The following is a 20249-nucleotide window of genomic DNA, read 5'->3' on the forward strand; positions in this document are numbered from 1 at the left end:
AGAACCTGACTCTGGCATCTGCCAGGTCTTGAAGGGGCTGATAAGACTGTGTGAAAAAATAGTAAAGAATAATAAAGAATAGTATTTTTGTAAATTGATCAATCAGGAAATTTTCTTTCTAACTACTCAGTACAATAAAAATAAAGGAATAAGAAATACTATTGAGAAGAAAACGCTTGGTGTAAATGAGTACTGTAAAGCCTCTGTATTCATTACTTGAGCATTGTTCAACAATCAAATGTTGTCTTATCATATGGTCATTTGACACCTTTGACCATTTAGGCCCATTTAGTCCTTCAAAGAAACACAAGGAGAGAAGGAATAGCAGTAGCTTAAATCTATTGAATGGTGCTCTAAAAATTGGGGGTTTTGTCCCTAGCTTTGTCAATTGACCCTTTCAATTAATCAAGAGACAAAAAACCTCCTTTTAATTTACTGTGTAGTCTTTAGTCTTTGGTTGCTGAATGTTTGGGCTGAGTGTCTCCAGTGCAATTGAAAGTGATGTACAATGCAGTTTGAACATTAAACATCCTATATAATATTAAATTGCTTTGAAAAATCATGGCCTCTTTCACAATTTGCATTCTGGTCCTCTGTTCTACGTTTTCTCATTGTAGGAATGAAGCTAATATTATTTCCTCTAGCTCAGATTCATTCATCCTGGTAATGGCTGGTAACGAAGACAATGATTATTCAGAGCCAATTGTAATTTTCTGCAGCAGGTGAGATGGATCAGTGGGCCCTGTATCTTCCTCAGAGGGTATGTCCTTATTTCAATGACAGTATTCACCAGCATCACCTTTCTTGATAAAACTGGGCAGGCAAGAGACACATTAAATTGGTCCACAGCAGATATTTTATTTTGTGGATTTGCAGATACCCCAAAAATTTCCAGCAAGAGTATGGGTATGTGGACTGAAACAAAGCCTTTTGAAAAGAAAAACTTTCTTGCCTCTGCTTACTCCTTCATGGATGCATTAAAAATTGTTGTCAGTCTTGCAGAGGTCTCTGGGCTGCAGGTGAAAAGCAACTTTAGAAACTGAAGTTTCTGACTCAGCTCTCTGCAGACATGAGGTTTTCACTGCAGGTATCTGCATTGCGCAGGTTCTGGAGATAAAAGGAAATTTTTATGGAGAGCTCTTCCTCCTGGACATTCAACCTGCTTTAATATCTTTATTTTCAAACCACATTTGGACTACTTTAATGTTCATGTAATGCATGTTATATTCATTTAGTTTTCCCATTTGGAACTGAAGCATGCAAAACGAATGTTGGGAATTCTACATAGAATAAAGGATGAACATGATAAATATAGCTATATATATATAGTGGAACAGCATTCATTCAAATATAGTTCCTAATGACTTTCCTGCTACCTACACATATGAAAGGATGGCCTATGAGGAAGATGCCCTAGTACTATATTAGCTGAAATGGCAGTCCCATTTTGCTATCAATTTCAACCTACCTAGGTAACACAAATGTGTTTTAAATAATGCTAGAAGGGAAACAGAGAAACAAAAAAGCTCTGGGTGCTTGTAGTTTGAGAAAGGAATCAAAAGACTAGTTAAATAGCTCTATTTTGCAGTCTCATTTTATTATTCATTGTGCTTGACCTGCAGAAAGAATGACAAAGCACATGGGATATGGTTTAATTAGCCCAAAACTTTATTAACTTCATTCATCTGGGAGTTATCTGGCAGTATTTTGTGCAGTATAGGTTATCATGACATTTTCACTCTTTATGACCTTTTTAGAGGGGCTTATCTTCAGCCCCATCCCTGTCCACACCCACTGGTACAGGCTCACTGCAGCTGCCAGCAAGTTTAGTGGCCCGTTAATCCCCACATTTTACTTTTGTCAATCGTCTCACACATCACACTGTCTGTTGCAACCTTAAAAGATCCCTTTCAGACTCTGTTATGCTCTGGGGAAAGACATAGGACTTACACTAAAATATGACAGTCTCCTTAGTGTTCTGCTAACCTGTTCCCAAGTCCCACCAGGTACAAGTGTCAGGCTGTAGAAATGGAATGGACAGTCTCCTGTACCTCAGCTGGAATTGTTCACCAAAATTTCTTACCTGCATCCAATCACAATTCCATATATACCCTTACAATAATCCCCAGGTGTCTGAAGAGGATGCAGATGATAAAATTGTTCACTTTGCTTAGTTCTCTTTCCTAATATTGTGGAGAGTGGACAGGTTCATATATGGCCTATGCATGCTGGTTTCTCGGCTGTACACAGTGCAATTTTGGCTCAGTCCTAAACCAGACTGCACAAGCTATATTTAGCTATATTTGAGATTGCTCAGGACTAGAAGTAGCCATAAGGAATGGGATGTCCAGAACTAGAATTAACCATAAGGAATGCGACTCCCATTTTCAGCTTCTTTCAGCAAAATATCATCTCTGAATGCCTCAGCTGGTGTAAATAAAAATTAATGGAAGGGTCTTGTAGTATTTTCTTTACCTTCCCTGCTTTGTATTTGGTACCTCCAAGTCAAAAGACCACTCCACTCCTGTACTTTAAGTCTCAAAACTTCCAGATGTCCAAGCCTTGCTAGGCAGTTACTTTTTTTCTGTTGTAAACAGTCCACAAATGCCACCTGGAATGTGATTGAGTGCACTGAGAACACATTGTTATTCTGGCATACCTAAACTAGCCAGGGACAGCAGATGCTCTTTAAAGAATACTAGGATAATTCTTTTGACTTGACTGATTAACTGGCAATTTAAAAGGATTCTGGTTTCCATTTCCATTTCACTGTGCTCATATGCATTTCTGATTGAACCTTTGCTTCACTTGAGATTTTCTTTATGAGCAAGTAATTTGAAGGATCTGCTTAGCCTAACATCCTTTAACAAATTTTACCCTGAAGTTCTGACACAGAATTGTGAAGATTTCTATAATGCACAGCAAAGCTCTTCTGAATAGTAAGTTCTGTCCTGAAGGAGAGTTGAGAAAATTCATATTCACTGGGGAGATGGAAATCACTCAAAGTGCAGGCAACCTTCATTAGGCAGCCCAGAAATCTTTTTATTTTTATTCTTAGGTAATAGGTCTCAGATTTCACTCTGACTCATTGGACTGAAACAAACAGACAAACCTGGTAAATATGAGGGAGCTTGCCTCCCTGCCAGCTGTCAGGGAGCTAACCATAAGTTGTTTGGATTTCCTCCAAACAGATATTTGCTGTATATGTGTTATTCTGTGCATGGAATGGAACACTTGAAGTGCTTGATACTTGGTGTTTGAATTCCATGCTTTTTGCTTGACTGTGATGGATTTACTGCGAATACTAAGAGCGTTATTTCTACTCAGTATGCAAGCAAGAAAAAAATGTAAACTGAAAAAATGGGTTCTAACATTATGTTTTATGAATTGGTAGATTTTCACTTAGTATAATAGACTAGAGTAGACTATTTCTGTTGGAAGGGACCCACAATGATCATCTCATCCAACTGAGAGATTAATTCAGGCTGACCAAATGTTAAAGCATGTTTTTAAGGTCACTATTGAAACAGCTCTTAAACACTGACAGACTTAGGGCATAGACCCTCTCTAGGAAGCCCATTCCAGAACTTGACCACCCCCTTGGTAAAAAAATGCTGTTCAAAGTTCAAACTCTGCCTCCTTGGCATAGCTTTGAACCATTTCCATGGGTCCTGTCAATGAATACGTGGGAGAAGAGCTCAGCCTGTCCCTCTCTATGTCCCCTCCTCAGGAGGTTGTAGAGAACAATAAGGTTACCCCTCAGCCTCCCTTTCTCCAAACTAGACAAACCCAATGTTCTTAGCTGCTCTTTATAGGGCATTCCTTTCAGCCTTGTCAGCAGTTTTGTTGACCTCCTCTGGACATGTTCAAGGACCCTCACATCCTTCTTAAACTGTGGGGCCCAGAAGTGCTCAGAGCACTCAAAGTGAGGCTGCACCAACACTGAATACAGTGGGATCATCTCCTCTTCTGACTGGCTGGGGATGCTGAGTTTGGTGCACCCCAGGCTGGCATTTGCCCTCTGGGCTGCTTGGACTCACCCTCCTGACTCCTACCGAGGCTGCTGACAGCCAGCACCCCCAGATCCCTCCAGCCACTTCTCTACCAATTTATATCTGTGCCCAGCATTACTCTGCCCTAGGCGCAGTATCCAGCAATTTGCCTTGTTTAATTTCATCCCACAGTTCATGACCCGACTCCAGCTTATCTAGACCCATCTCTATTGTTTCCAGTCCCTCAAGAGGGTCAACAACACTTTCAAGTTTGGCATCATCAGGTACATGAAGGCAAAAATCTAAGGAGTCACTGATAAGTAAAATTTGAAGAAATAAAACTTGTCATTGCAACAGAACACACAAAAAGGTAGGCATATGTCACTTTTGGTATTTTTTTTTCCAAACCAGGAGAATATTAGCAATCCAGTGTTTGAAGGATAATTGGATAATTGCTTGGATATATGCAGGTAACATCTTAATATTGGAGATTCCTTTGAACATCTTGGTTCTAGCCACACCAAAATGCCATATGTATGTATCAAATATGACATTACTGCTCAGTAGACTCTTGCAAAGGACTTTTAAATGTCAAAAAGTAAAATAAGGCATTGTTTCTGTATGAGGCTTTATAGAAGTTAGCTTCTAACAAATGAATACTTTAATGAGATGTTAAGAGAATTGAGGGATTTTTGACAATTTATTTCTGTAATGAAAACAAAAAATCATCAATGCTGCATAGTTGAATTTTGCACTTTTTCTGGGCAATGGAGTCCCTCAAGGGATTGCCTGGAATTGTCCTCAAACATGTGTATAGCTCCATGGAATCTAAAGTAGTGTGTGGCTACCTCTTTCTGAATTACTGAACGTAACTGAGATGAGGAAGCTACAAAACTGGTGAATACAAAGGGAGAGCAACATTTTACCACCTAGTGAGCCTTAAGCATCTGCCTTTAGGTATTTCAGTATGATCAATGTTTATGTAGCCTTTTTGAATACCACCAGTTTGACTTACCGCTCACATGGACAACAAAGCCTATCAAATCTGGTTTCAAAATGTATTTGTTCCGAGTTTCAAAAAGGCTATGGGATGTTGAAAATCTCCAAAGATCACTTAGCTGCACAATAGAGATGAAGATATGTGATGTCCATGACATCTCTTTGTATAGAGCAGCAGTGCCTGATGAAAGTCCTGTTTATGAAATCCTCAGTGTACAGTAACCAGAAAAACACTAGGTACTTGAATGTAGGAAGAAATATTCTGATATAGAAAGACTGACAGACATACCCAAGGAGATATCTTATTTCAAACATTTGAAGGGAAAAGAGTAAAAAAAAAGGAAAGTTTAGCACTTAGTATTCATGAGCAGACTTGTGCAACTAATAGATATTTTGGTTCAGTGTCCTTTCAGAAATGTATATAAATAAAATTTCTTGAGGTCTACTGAACATATTCAATCCCTGTTTTCTTTTTACAATGCACTTACAATATTTCTGTTTGACAAAACTGAAATGAGATACTTTGCTTTTTCAACTTCTAATCCCTCTATTTTCTGCCTGAAACTATTAATCAAGTAAAATCAACAACAATTTTATTGCTCCAAAACTATTTCTTTTGCATTCTTTTTCTTCAGAGTAAAATTTAAACAGCTCTGATTTTGAATATCTTGTGCATAGGCAAAGAATGAATATTTAAAACACTGCTTGTATCAGGAAAATTTAAAAAATAACCTGTAAAACCTGCAGGTTCTGAAAAGGTAAGCAATGTATATTCAATCCATACACATGCTAAAGCATATTTCAGCTTTAAGCATACTCTAGCAGGTGTCAAAGTTCATAAGCTAGGACAGAATCAACAACTTTCTAATGAATTAATGGTGCCTGGCTTTGGAAGGATGTAGGCATACACTAACATAGGAATAACAGAGAAGAAAAATATTTTGCAATAGTTATTGTCATAGGGACTGTAGGAATTCAGATCAAACAGGAAACAGTACATTTTGTAAGTGATCTCTGCAAATTTTTTTTTTTTTTAGGATGAAATGCCCGTTATTTAGTAACAATAAAGGATGTTTATATTGGCTATCAAAATGTGCAAATTATTAGCATCTGCAGAATCAAAAAAATTGTCTGTCTTATCTAAGAAAAAAGTTCAATACTGCCTGCCATATCTATTGTTAAACAAAGGCTTGATCTAACAGAAATGCTGAGGAATAGAAAAATCAGACTAATATTGGTGCCTTAAGTTTTAGCTTTTATATTTTTCACATCCTGTACTGGATGAATATATATAGCTCTGAACTTCATATAGAGGGCTAGTAAGCTCTCATCACATTTTGGTCAGACTACACAATCCTTCTGGGCCTGGGAACCAAGGTCACACCATTTGCCTCAGGCCCCAGAAAGTATAAACAAAAAATGAATTGGGAAGAGCAGCAAATGGGGATAATGTGACTTCATTACCTGAAGCAATAATTGGACAAGTAACCTCTGATATGCAAACAGACGAAAATCCTATCAGTCTGGGAAAACTCCTGACTGTTGTCCATCTTGGGAGTAACCTCTGCCAGGCTTTTGCACTGCCCAAGGTGGATCTGTTAAAGGCCTTTATTGAATACCCACTTTATTCTCTAACTCTGTCTAGCCTCTATCCTAGGTACCCTCTCCTAGCATCAGTACAGCCACTCATGTACTAGAGTGTACAGAGGATGTTGTCTGCAACAAGTATAGATTTGAAATTATTAACTGAAAAATTAAACAATGATGAAAGCCATTATGGCAAAAATATAAGGTGTTGGATGCTAAGATAATTAAGTCTAAATTTCAGCCTGAATTAATTGGTGATCCTCCAACCTTAATGATTCTATGAGATATGGAGAGAATGAACATGCTTGCATAAAGTGAACAAATTCCTCCAAAAAGCTATTTTGTACAGAGTATGTTCATTACCACTGGTGACTCACAAACTGATATATATTTATTTTTCAGTGATATGAAAAGTAAACAGGTCGAAAAAAACTAAGTTTGGAAGGGATCTTTGGTGCATAGATTTCCTCTAAGGAGCACCTTCTCAAAAAAAGGCCAATTTCAATGGGAGGTTGCTCAGGGCCCTGTCCAGCTAAATCTTGGATGGACCACACCAGGCTGTGCCATCTTGTCCCAGACAGGACATGAATCTCCAAAGGATGAGAAAAGGAAGTTATTCAGTATGAAATGAAAAAATAGAACAATGAAATTACCTTATTCTGAGTATGACTCAGCTGAAGTGATTTGGATTCCTTTTTGAAAGGCAGTGTACATCAATGAATATTCTGGGATGGCATGTAAGCAAACATGTCCCATCCCATGGGGAGGTTTCTGAGCACTGGGATATCTTAGGCTTGATAACACTGCTTGCAAAGCACTAAGAGGAACTCCCTGTAGCTGTTCCCTGGAACAGGGGACACTTCCCCAAGCTTTTGTTAACAGTATTGTAGCTCATGAAAAGTGCTCAAATACTTTGAATTTATTAGCCTGTAATTCTGTGTCTCCACAGTTGCAGACATTTGCACAAAATGGGTCACAGCTGTAGCTGTTAATTGGACATTGAGATACCTTTCTGGCTAATTTAATTGTATCTGTGAGAGAGTTTTTGTATAACCAGTATTTAGTAAGTCTGTGTTTAGTGGTTATATTTTATTTCATATATTTATACAATACTTGTTTTAATGCCAGGTATACAGATAGACAAGCTCTTATTCTTTCCTCATTTTCTTAATTAATTGTCCTTTTTGGCTTTACTTTCTACTTTATGTCAATCCCCTAGCCTCACACCCATAGTAAGAAGAATAACTAAAAAAAATTGAATGAGGAACAAGAATATACAAAGCCTCAATGGCTAAAAATCCAGCATTACAATGAGATATTCACATAGCACCTAAGCTTATGTGCAGTTATGAGAAAAAGGTGAAATCCCAAAATCCCTTAAAAATGATTGGTGGAGAGAGATGTTGTGGAAGGTGAGTCAGAGCTTGTAAGTGAGGTTTTAGCAGTTATTCTTTACTCAGTGATAGAAAGTCGTCAAAAGTGGATTGTGGGGACATTTTTCCTGAAATGAATGATATTTTATCAGTTTATCCATTGATACACACTGTCACTTCCTTTGTTAGAATTAATTTATTCCTACACTACTATCAGTACTGATATTTACTCAGGTCTTTTATCTTCCTAGTTCTCTTCACTGGATTCTCTGCTCTGTATCATCATCAGTGATCCCAGGGTAGCTCAAAGAGTAAATGTACTTCTGACTTCAAATGTTATTCATTATTTTTGTATGTGACTTTTTTGCTTTTTATTTAATGGCAGTCTGAATCCCATGTTTATCCCCCTTCTGATTAGTACAGAATAAATGGCAAAGATAAGTGAAGCATTTGACTTTGCCTGTTGAAACAGTGACACAGGGTAGGAGACAGGAATGGATGAACAGCTGTTTGAAATTAGACCCTCTGTGGAAATGGAGATGTGTCAGACAGAGAACAGAGCATGGTCAGGTCTCAGACCTCTGCTACCTTTAATGGGACCAACTTGCTTGTGGGAAGAAACTTGAGGAATATTAAGTGGCTCCTAGAACAAATAAAAGCTTTTGGAGAACTGTTTTGGAAAAGGAGTGCTTTCTGGCAGATGAAAGTATACCTCAGTTGCATAATACTGCTACGTCCAGCAGACTCAAAGCAACACAATAAGGGCAGCAGTGGTGTTGCATAAGGGACAGAAGATAAATGAAGTATTGATTTCAGAACTAGCAGAATGCCACAAAAGGGACATACAGTATTTCTATGGGGCCAGATCCTCACTTGCTGTAATTTGGTATTGTGCCATTGAAGTCAAGCTGATTTATGTCAGCTGTGGTTCTGGGAAGGTGTATTTATAACAGGGAGGCTTGAATAAAAGTCATGCTCAGAGTGCTTGGTAGGAGTTGATTTCCCAAAACTGAATGATAAATACACAAACTTTAAAAGTTTATCTGTTCTTTCAACTTACTGCAGTACTCATTGCTCACCTTCAGATAATTTCTGATCTGTCTTTAGCCTTTCTCCATAGCTCTTTCCCTTGCTTCCAGGAGTCCTGTTTCATCCTGATGTTCTCCAGCTAAAGAAATTACTTTCCTGCAGAGGTATTAAGGCAATTGCCAACCTGTCCTCTGCAAACTCTCCTGGTTCACACCATTCTTTCCTTTAGCCCCACAAAAAGGTTCATTGCATTGAGGTCTTCATTTTGGGGTTCCTTCCTACCTGGTGGTAGGTGCCACCAAAAAGAGAGCGACCAGTGTTGAAACAGCATAGATAAATGTCTGCTATCATTATAGGATGTATCAGTCTTGTCTGCCTGCTGAGAGAGAAGGGGATCTTGGAAATAAATAACTTCTACTGGTTTTAAGAGGGGTAGCACTGTGTGAATGCCACCAGTGTGCTAACAGAACACCCCACAATACACTGCTGCCCCATTGTGACAGAGTACTGTGGGATGCTCATCAGAAAGCCATATATTTATTTGCACCTTAAAAAAAAATTAAAAAAACCTATGCATGGTCTGGTTTGTGTGCAGTGTTTCATGTTTGCATGGCTCAGCTGAGACAGCCTAGACTGCCTGAGAGTCTGCTTTGGTCTGAGTGACCTAAACAAGAACACAGACAACACTCTCATTTTTATCTAAATGAGATAGGTTTAGAGGGGATGGTGAAAATTCAAAGGAATGCATCTCTTTGAAATATTTCTATTAAATTTTCACTGAGAGAATTTGGGACAATCACTCTGAGGATTCTTCTTCTAGCAGTCATGGAAATGACACAAAATGTACCATTTACATGCAATTTCCTTTGGCTACACTTAATACTTGATTTTATATTGATTTACTAATTGTGAGATGAAAACTACACAGCAGGTTACTAAGTATTGAAGTGCATTCATGTTACTGTTCAAAATATTTAGGTATGCTGTATAGAATTCTCCAGGTTGTATATGTGTAATAATCTTAGGTTATTGACAAAAGAAATTTAAAAAACTTTCCCAGTAGATAGAGTTGCTTTGAAATTAATTACTGAAATTCTATGATTTTTTTTATGCTATAACTATTTGTGTTTAGCTAATTTGTGTTTAGCCACATACCATCTTGAATAACACATGCTTCTTGTATAATGTTAACATGTTTTATTCAATCTCTTGATTGAAGGCTATTTGCACAAGTCTTCAAATCAGAGAAGATGAAAGAAAACAAAAACATGAGCCTTTTTATCTATGTATTTTTTTAAAAATCTGTCCTCTTAGTCTACTTTAATGTACAATATGGAGAACGAACAGAGGAAACTACCTAACCCAAACATAAAGATTCTATTACTGTGTAAAGCAGACTCATAAATCGGAAAGCATATATTGATTAGTTAGCAAATATTTTCCCATAAAAACTGCAAGTCTTTTCAGTTGTTTATAATCCATGTTGGTATAATTTAGCTATAGGCCTCACTAGGGCACACTGAGAGAAGAAAAGAGAGAAAAAAAGCTCACTACTATTTTAGGGTAAAGAAGTCTCAACTCTGTAGCTGAATTCAGAACAATATTTTATTATGAACAAGCAGTTACTTGGGATGGGAAACAAACTCTTGGACCAAACATTTTCTTTTATTTTATTTCCCTCCCTATTTTGCACATCAAATGGAAATTTGGCCAGCTAGATTTCCTGATTTTTCTCTGCTTAACCAGCTAACTGTTGTTGAGGACTTCCTTTGTTGTTTTATTTTTAAGGGCAAACAACTTACATCCTCAGAGATCATTTTCATTTTCCTTAAAATAAACCCTTAAAAAAGTATGTGATGCAAGAAAATTATACATGTAAACAAAAGTATTTTCCAGTGTTTCTCTAACTCCTTGAACTATGGAAAAAGGATCTATACTCATTTGGGCATGATTAATTCTTTCCTGGGGAAAATAGAAATATATACATGGTGAGGGGCAGAGTGTGAGCATGCAAATGAAATCTCACCTTTACGGAGAGGGCAGGAAAAGTAACCTTGATGTAGCCATTTACTCCAAATAATACCTGCTCATTTACTGAAGAAGGAGAAATCTTTCTTCCAGGATGAACTGGTTTAATAGTAGAGGCTAAGAATTTCCACAGTACAGAGCTGATCACGAGCAAGGAATAAATTGGTTCAGCTGCTTCCTGGCAGAGTCTGTATCTGTCTCTTGGCCACTGCTACCACTGACCAAACAAAATCCATTAAAATGAATCCTGAAGTTTGTTGAAAAGTCAATGACAGGAGATATTCCTTAAACCATGGAAATAGTAAAAACAAGCGTAAGAGTCCACTCGTTCAATGAAGAATGGTTACCTTTCCAATTAGTTATTTAAAGAAATGCATATTTATGTGGAATAAGGAAAAGAATTTGGGAGTGTTTTGATCCTTAAACATTTTTTCTATTGGAAAAATATGTCCATTTTTAGGAAGCACACCGCAGTACCTTGAAAACCAGAAAATTTCAACTTACTGCTTTTAATCATGTTGGTAACTTCCTCAGCTGAAAATTATTCCAAGTAATATTTTTATTTATTGATTTCTTATACCATTGTGAGTAAACAGTACAGAATGGGGGTACTCCTAATATGTCCTGAAGAAAGCACTTACAGTGATAAAAAATTAAACAGCTTGGTATTTTATAAGCATTTATATCTTATATCGATATCTTCAACTTATCTATTCAACTTATATCGAAGGTGTCCATAAAGTTTTACAAACATGTGGAAGGATCTGTAGATGCTAACAAACTAATTTAAACAGACACAGCACTGCAAGTGAACAAGTATGTGGGCAGAGCTGAGAGAGAAGATGCTTTAATATCAGTTGACGCACGTGACATGAGTCCTCAAAAAGCTTTCATGGCCTATCCATAGGTACAAACTATCATTTCCTGGGCAGCACTGGGAGGTCAGCACCTACCTTTCCCTGACATAGGATATCAGCTATGTCATTGACTGGTTATGATTTCAGACAAGCATTTTTCAGTTCTCTCGTATTTCACTTGTCTTTTGAAAGAATTCCTTATAAATCTACATAAGGGAGTTCTCTTTTAAATGTCTCTTAAAATGTTTGCTGGCAGACATGTCCTAGAAAACATTGTAAAAAAAGTGTGTCTGCTCCTGTGTTGGGACTGTTGCTCACAGTGTTGACATCAAATGTCTTGCCTTTTTGGTGTCTCTTGGTTTTTTTCTTTAAAACTTGTAAAACTTGCAGAAGAAGATAGGCTTTTGTTGTGTGTTTGCCCAGCATTGTTTTGTACTATGTCTTGTATTTGTTGAAAAGGAAAATAAAAAAATACACCCCACCCCCACATACCAATGGGTTTTAAGGATGGAGTAGAAGAAGAAAAAAGAGGGAGAAAGAAAAGAAGACAGAAGAGTGCAACAGATAAATTTTTGGGCTACTCAGAGTGAAGTTATTCAGAAGAAGAGACAGAGGATGTAGAGGTAACAAAGTAAGGTAGTCATTGTAAGAGCAAAAGGGATGACAGTGTTGTGATCCAGAGGACTCTGTGTTTAACTCAGTTAAATTGCACTGAAGAAAATATATTTTGGTACCACAGAGTTGATAGGTACCAAATTACCTCTGTGACCCTTGTATTATATATGCCCCTTTAAAATACCTCATCTAAGAAGCAATCCACAGATAACCCATGTGTGTGGCTTTCCTTACAAAGTGGCTCAGAATATGCATATTCCTCTGCTTGTGTTCCTGGGCCCTTGTCAGTGATGGATGGAGATCATGGGATGATGAGAGCAGGCAGTGATGTGGAGATCATGGGATGATGAGAGCAGGCAGTGATGGAGCTCAAATAAGGAGGTATTCAGCAAATGAAAAATTTGAAGCCAACTTCTACTTGTATGTATATGCATAATGCTGAATAATAAAAGTGCTTTCTTTGGTTTTAATGGAAAATCTATGAATATCCTTAGGAAAAATACTTTCTGTTCTGTTAGTAAGAGTCTGACTAACTATTATGTCATTGTAAAATGGCTTCAGAAGTTGAGAAATACATCAGTGAGTCACCAGGACAGAAACTGTGGCTGCAGGAAAAGGACCGAAAGAAGAGAAATGAAAGAATGTCAATTCTTGAATGTGGTCCTGCCTGCAGCTTGCATCTGACATGCCTAAGGCAGTGCTCCCTGACAGCAGCTGCAGAACTGGCTGTGATGCTTCTGGTTCTGTCAGAAATTTGCTTTCCTCAGTGACAATTACATGAAAAGCTCATCTATTCTGCTCTCTGATCTCGCTGTGCTGCTGTAGCCTTTGGGAAAGGCTACAGCATGAATCCTGGCCAACACTTAGTGTAGAGGCTGGGCTAGAACCCTTTCACTCGTGTCACTAGTCTGCCACTGGCTGTCAAAGAGTCCAGAAGCATGAGGAAGAAACTGCTTCAATGTTTTCCAATTTACTATATGAAAACTCATCTTTTCATGTGCCTATTTAAAATTCAGAGAGCATATTTATTTCTCTCTATAAGCACAGCTTGGAGTAATATTAATTTTTTTTTCATTTAACTTGCATATTTCTCTCTAATTACTTCTTGTTGATCTGCCATACTCTGGGGGTTCTCTTACTCTGGAGTCTACAGCCTTCTGTCATCCTATATACACACAACTTCAGTGCCTCATAAAAAAGCATCTCATTGAGATGAGAGCCTGGCAATCATTTACCTAGATCTTTGCAGCTTTACTCTCCACTGCTCACTCCTTGTTTGTCATATTGATTTTGTATTTTCAGTCACCCGTTGGCCTTGAGGAGGATGAATGATTGTGTATTGTTTACATTGCAGCAATGCCTCGTGGCAATGGCAACTCAGTCAGAGAGCTGGACCCTGTACAAATGTCCAGCTGGATGGATAAACCCTGAAAGAACAGTCTGCCAGAAAAACAACAGTCAAAACAGGTAAATAGGATGAACTATCCCACACAAACAAATTGCAGGACAAAGTACCATTGGTTTTATTATAATAAAGAATAAATCAGTGCTGATGTAGTGAAGTAGTGAGAGGTTCAGAAGATAAGGATTTTAATGAATTTTAGGAGAGGAAATAAGCTAGATTTTAACTTTACCTCATTAAAGTAACACAGAACTACAAGGGATTGGCTTTGTCACAGTGTCTTGCCCTTGTCAAAGTCTTCCTGCTGCCCCAGTCAAGCCAACCTCGGCATTTTAAACCCTTTGATTATGTTAGATATCTTTCTTTTAGTAAGTAAACATGAAGTCACTGGAGAGGACTAATTTCTTTTTCTCTTCAGGAATGAAAATATCTCAGTTGAAATTCTGCATGTGTACTTTGGTGCCTTCCAAGTTGCATCATTGCTGTGTTCCATGACTTTGAAGATGACTCCAAAATCGAATGTGCACCTCACAGCTGCCTCTGACAGCTGGGATTTAGAGCACAAGACACATATTATATCAGCTGCTCTGTGGCTTCTCTGCTTTCCTTTTCACTTCAGGTTTGTCATAAAGGAGGAGACGTCTTTCTGGTTTAGATCTTAGTTATGTGAGAAGACACCTTTTCTCCCCTGTGCAATCTGCAGCTGTTGAGGTAGCCTGCCAAAGGAGCAATCTCTGACTTGAACCCTCTTGAAACCATCTGATCATGCACCTGATCTTCACCTATGCAAGTGGCTTCTTCTGATGATTGGGTGTATTCCACATCACATCAGAGAGCCTGAGAGCTACAGGCTGTGCTCAGATTCTGATGGCACCAATGGTGCTGCTGTGTGGATATGATTGTGCCTGTGCTCCCCAGTAGAGAAATGGGAGTGGATGTGGATTATACTGCCTCGCCTCAGGGCACAGCCAAAGGATGCAGCCTCAGCTGAGCAGAAGGATGAAAAAACTGTCGAGCTGGTTCATGACAATTTTTGTTGTTGCTCTCTGCAGCTCCCACTGAACATGAAGAGCAGCTAAGGCAGGAAATAAGGCTACAGAGGTAATTGAATCATAGAATCATTTAGGCTGGAAAAGACCTCTAAAATCATCAAGTTCAACTGTTACCTCAGCACTATCAAGTCCAACATTAAACCATGTCCCTAAGTTTATTCCAGTTCTTTGCTCTTACAGCAAATTTCTTTTCCTAATATTCAATCTAAACCTCCCCTGTCAACACCAGAGGCTATTTCATCTTGATTATTACTTGCTACTTCCAAAAAGAAACTGACACCCACTTTTTAACACCCCCATCAGGCAGCTGTAGACAGCAATAAGGTCTTCCCTGAGTCTCCTTTTCTCCAGGCTAAACAACTGCAGCTCCCTCAGTCACTCCTCATAAAACTTGCATTTCAGCTTCCCCAGCTCCATTGCCCTTCTTTGGACTCACTCCAGCACCTCAACATCCTTCTTGCAGTGAGGGGCTTAAGACTGAGCACAGGATTTGAGCTGTGGCCTCACCAGTGCCACAATCACTGGGGGGGACAATCACTGCCCTGGTCCTGCCCATTGCACACTCAGAGCAGACAGCCACAAGAAGCTGTGTCCTGCAGAAACTGGCCCTGATTGTACAAGGGTCTTTGCCCTTGGCAGTTAGAGGTAGCCTGCATTTGAATGGTTTTTGAGGTGTATTTCCCAAAGACCTGCAATTTAGGAAATTTCCTCATAGTGGATCAGCCACCTTTTTCAGGCCACTTTGTGGATGGAAAGCATGACCCTAAAATCTGCTCTGGAACAGCACTGAGAACGGGAAAACCTGCAGTGCTTAACTTTTAAAGGTTTGGTTTTTTTTTTTTTTTTCTTCAAGTGTCACTAATCTTTATCAAGCTGCTCTCCTGCTTCAGGTGAATCATCTGAGGTGTAGTTATGAGGTGGAGCCCTCTCTGAATTTTTTGTTGCATTTCTCCATCAGTTTTGTTAGATTCCAAAGTTAAAGACTGCCAGCTGGGGAATCTCAATTTGCCATTTACTTCCATTGTGTCCTTCGTAGTTTAGCTGATAAAGCACCCAGGCTTGCCCTGGAGAGCACATCTAACAGGAAGAAACATCCTAGAGTCTGCTGCTGATAGCAAACTCACTGCTTCTTGAATGTTTAGCTGCTGGTAAGTTAATATTGATACATGTCTACAATTTGAGAGGATGGGAGTTAGTAAGGGAACTTCTGACTCTATAAACACAACTACATACATAATCAAGACTATTCTAGTCTAGTTGGAAAATCTTGTCATAAATTGCCACACTTTCATTACACCAGAGTGATACTTTTTCAGTGTGAGGATTTCTGCACCTCGCTTTCAGATTTCTGCACCTCGCTTTCAGAAATTTACCTGACACCACATCTTACTGGAAGGTTAGCCATCATGTTCAGATCACTTTTCTGCAGCTGTCATTCCAAAGACATGTTAATTTCCCTAGCTAGTTGAAGTTAAAATATTAATCTAGTTATTGAAAAATAATGGATGTAGAAAAACGTACATGGTTTCTGTATGTTCTGAAATCTAAAATGCCTAGAGCTGCCCTGATTTCAAGCTCATGAGTCATCTAAACTCAAGCTGTAGAAATTCCAAGGGGCCTTTTGTTAAATAATTCACAAGTGATGTAATTTTACTGTGTCTCTCATTAACAAAACACTGCAGGAAAGAATTAGGGAAAAGAACCTAAAGCAATCCTAGTCCTTTTTTTTTTTCTTCTAGAACTGTCATATCTAAATAATTAATTTATAAGTGATAGGATAACAAGTTTGTATTAAACTATGGCATGAAAATCTCTGTCAACTAATGAGAAAAATTAAGAAAGTCCTTTCTGCTTCAAGTCCTGTAGCCAAATATGTCTTGCACAGTCTTCTTTTGCAGATTGTAGGTATGTATGAATATGTTTACCCACTTAATTTAAAATCATATACGTATGGGAAGGCTGGGAGAGATCTCCTTTGCAAGAAAATATGTCCTGTGCCTTCCACAAAAAAAAAAAAAAAAAAAAAAAAAAAAAAAAAAAAAAAAAATTACCACTTGGTCTCAGAGTTATTAAAGCCTTTTTATTATCTCTAGCACTGTGTAATAGTCGAGTAAGCAATCAGGTTATGCAAATAATAATCTTCTTTTATCTAGAGGTATGCATCTGTAATTAAGAATGTCAGTCACCTTATCTTGTAAACAGTCTGTTCTCAGTACACAAATATGGGATCTGGTGCAGACATGTCTGTGAATGCCAGAGCACCAATATATCATTTTTGCTACATCTGAAGCCTGCAATTTCATGCTTAGCACTTGGCATTGTAACCATGGTTATCTCCAGTTAGATGCAGAATACAGAGGCTTCAGCAGATGGGTTTTTTACTTGGACCCCTGGCAATCAAAAACCAGCAAATCTCCAGAATACATAAACACAGCATATGATAGATATATTAGTATTTTTTACTGCCAGATACATGAGATTTAGACTTTGTTGGAGTTTTTCCCTCAAATTCTTTACAAGCCAAGAGGACTGTTAAGTCATTTGTAAGAGAAACGGACTTCTTTTTCTATGAGAGTTTTCCCTACGCAAGAAGTAGAAGCTAAAAGGCTCACACTAATTTCTCTAAGTGTGAGGTTAAAGTGACATGTTATCTGTAAGCATGTATATTTTCAAAAACTTGGTTGCCTTTTTTAAAATTTTACCTTCAGAGAAACTAGCATGTTGTTTCAAAATTTTTAGAAAATATTGAAAGTTCACAGCATTGATATTAGCCTAGAATTTTCTCCATTTCTATAAGTCTCCATATGGCAGTGTTGAGTAGAAAGAATTTACAGTAGAATAAATTTAGCAGATGACCAGTGCATTTTACAGGTTGAAATAAATTACTCCAGTTCTGAGGAATGAGTGTGATTATGTTTTTTCTTTCTGGAAACTGAGTGCTTACATGCATTGCCTTATAGTTTTAACTTCCTAAATGCAAAGAATTTTATTTCTAACTTCCAGAAAATTTGTACAGGCTTGAGTGGGCTGGATATTTTTATTAGGAGTCACCAGGTATCATGCTGTAGACATTATATGTTTTCCATACAGCAGCTTAAGAACATTTCTTGTCAGGAACAGAAAGGAGAAATAACATCCTTCCAGAGTAAAATTGGATTATGCTCTTAAATGACAATATCTACTGTAAAGAAAAAAGCTGGGGTGAGCTTTAGCTCAACCTTTCAAAAAAAACCATTTACTCCATGTCTGTTATTTTCATTCATTTGCTGTAGCCCTGACCTGGTAAATGGAGGTTACTCTGAAAACTGTACTTAATAACTGCTACTGTTATTCACCATACTCTACACCGAAGAAGTGAGACACGTTGGAAACGTCACCAGAGTCAAAAGTCAATTCCAGAAGTATTTGAGACCCTTGGCCTGAGTCTGCCAGTGCATTTTGTGGAGAAGAATGGTGAGCATGTGTACTTGTCAGCATTCAAAGTAGCTGGCAATACAGCCTGCGTTGAATCTCTGCAGCTCTGAGGAGGCAGCATGCAGCTGGGGAAGAGCCAAGCAGGAGCTGCAGAGCTGGAACAGACGTGGAAAGGCACTGGAGCTGACCCACTTGCAGTCATGCATGGAAAAATCCACAAGCACTTTGCGTGAGGCCACAAAGAGTGGTTGTGGTGCCTGGAAGGGAAATGTGGCATTAAGTTAAAAAAGCCCAGATTAAAGAAATCATGGGAAGTGATTTTACTGCTTCAGGGTATTTCTTGGAGCTGAATATAGTGAGGGACAGAGTTTGAATGTAATGAAGCTCCAGGAACTGTTGTCATCTTATTGTGAAAGTCCCATACCTTCTCAGTAATTTCTCACAGGCACCTCCTCACAGCACTGACTCCTTCTTCTCAGTACAGACAACAAACTTCAGCCCTCTCCACAGCACAACCAACAAACTCCAACTCTCCTCTCAACCAGCTAACCCACTCTTTTGTAGCACTCGTCTTCTTATTGGACACAGCTGTGGCCTATTAAGGGCAGGCCTATTCCTAATCTTTGGTGATCAGTACAGCTGCAACTCCTCAGGTGTGAGACTACCTTCTGCAGTATTCTCTTACATTCTATCCCTCCACAAGAAACAACAGCTGGAAATGCCAACTACAGAAGAGAGAGAGACAGGTTCTCCTACATCTTAGTCAAGTGCAAAACCCCACAGGGAAATGCAGGATTCTTTTCAGGTTTGAATACATTCCTTTAAAATGTGGCATATTCAGCAGATCCAGTTCTACCATGTATTTGTGTTATTTGTGTTATGGTACCAAAGCTAAAAGCTGCTTTCACATCAATCCCTTTATGTTGAACAGATAAACTATCAAAAGGCTGGTACCTTCTTCAAGAGCTTACAGACATGAGGTATATAACAATAGATCTCAAAAAATAAGGAGAAAGCAACAAGGGGAAAGGGAAGGTTTTCAAACAGATTACAAAGGAAATCTTCAGGGTTCCACAAGGATGACATTTTCATGGAGTAATGGCTATAAAATGAAAGAGGAGAGACATAGGTTAGGTATTAGGAAGGAATTTGTTATTGTCATGGTGGGGAGCTACTGGAACAAGTTGCCTAAAAAAATTTTGGATGTCTCATCCCAGGAAATGTTCAAGAACAGGTTGTGGTTCAAGACTCAGGGTGCTGTTTAGTGTCTGCTTATCTTTCAAATATGCAAATCTTGCTCTGTTTTGCTTCATTTGAAAATTTAAAAGTTGTAGGATCTTCATCACAAAATTCAGTAGGCTTTGAAGTAAGCAAAAAATATTACACATTGTGATTGGAGTCCAATGGTCAATATGTCCTGGAGCTCAAAATTTGGTTTAGAGTAAGGTAACACTTTGTGAAATTTTATAGTGACCCAGCTCTGGACTATGCTTTTCTGTTCAAATACTGAAATTGGTTACACCTACCTCTTTTATGCAGACTGTGTGCAATGGTAAAGAGGCTGTTGACACTTTGAGATGAATTTTGCTTTGAATTTTTGAATTTGTCTGAACTTGAATTTCAAAGCAAAACTCAGAGTGTGATATCAAATAAATGAAAAACCAAAAGTCTGCATGAATCCCTGTAACATGAAATAATTGAGTTCTTGCCAGATTTGCTTACTATCTAAAAATAGTTCAATCTCATATATTCAGAATATCCTGTGATAGCAGAAGGAGTGATATAAAGACCAAGAGACATGTAAGAAGCTAAGTCAGAGGCTTGAAAGGAAGGCAAGGAAAGAGAGACACTGTAACTGTGATGTGAACTTTGTCCCTCCTTGAAATGGCATTTAAGTGCAG

The sequence above is a fragment of the Molothrus ater genome, chromosome 1 (assembly GCF_012460135.2).
Source record: "Molothrus ater isolate BHLD 08-10-18 breed brown headed cowbird chromosome 1, BPBGC_Mater_1.1, whole genome shotgun sequence".
NCBI classification, from domain to species: domain Eukaryota; kingdom Metazoa; phylum Chordata; class Aves; order Passeriformes; family Icteridae; genus Molothrus; species Molothrus ater.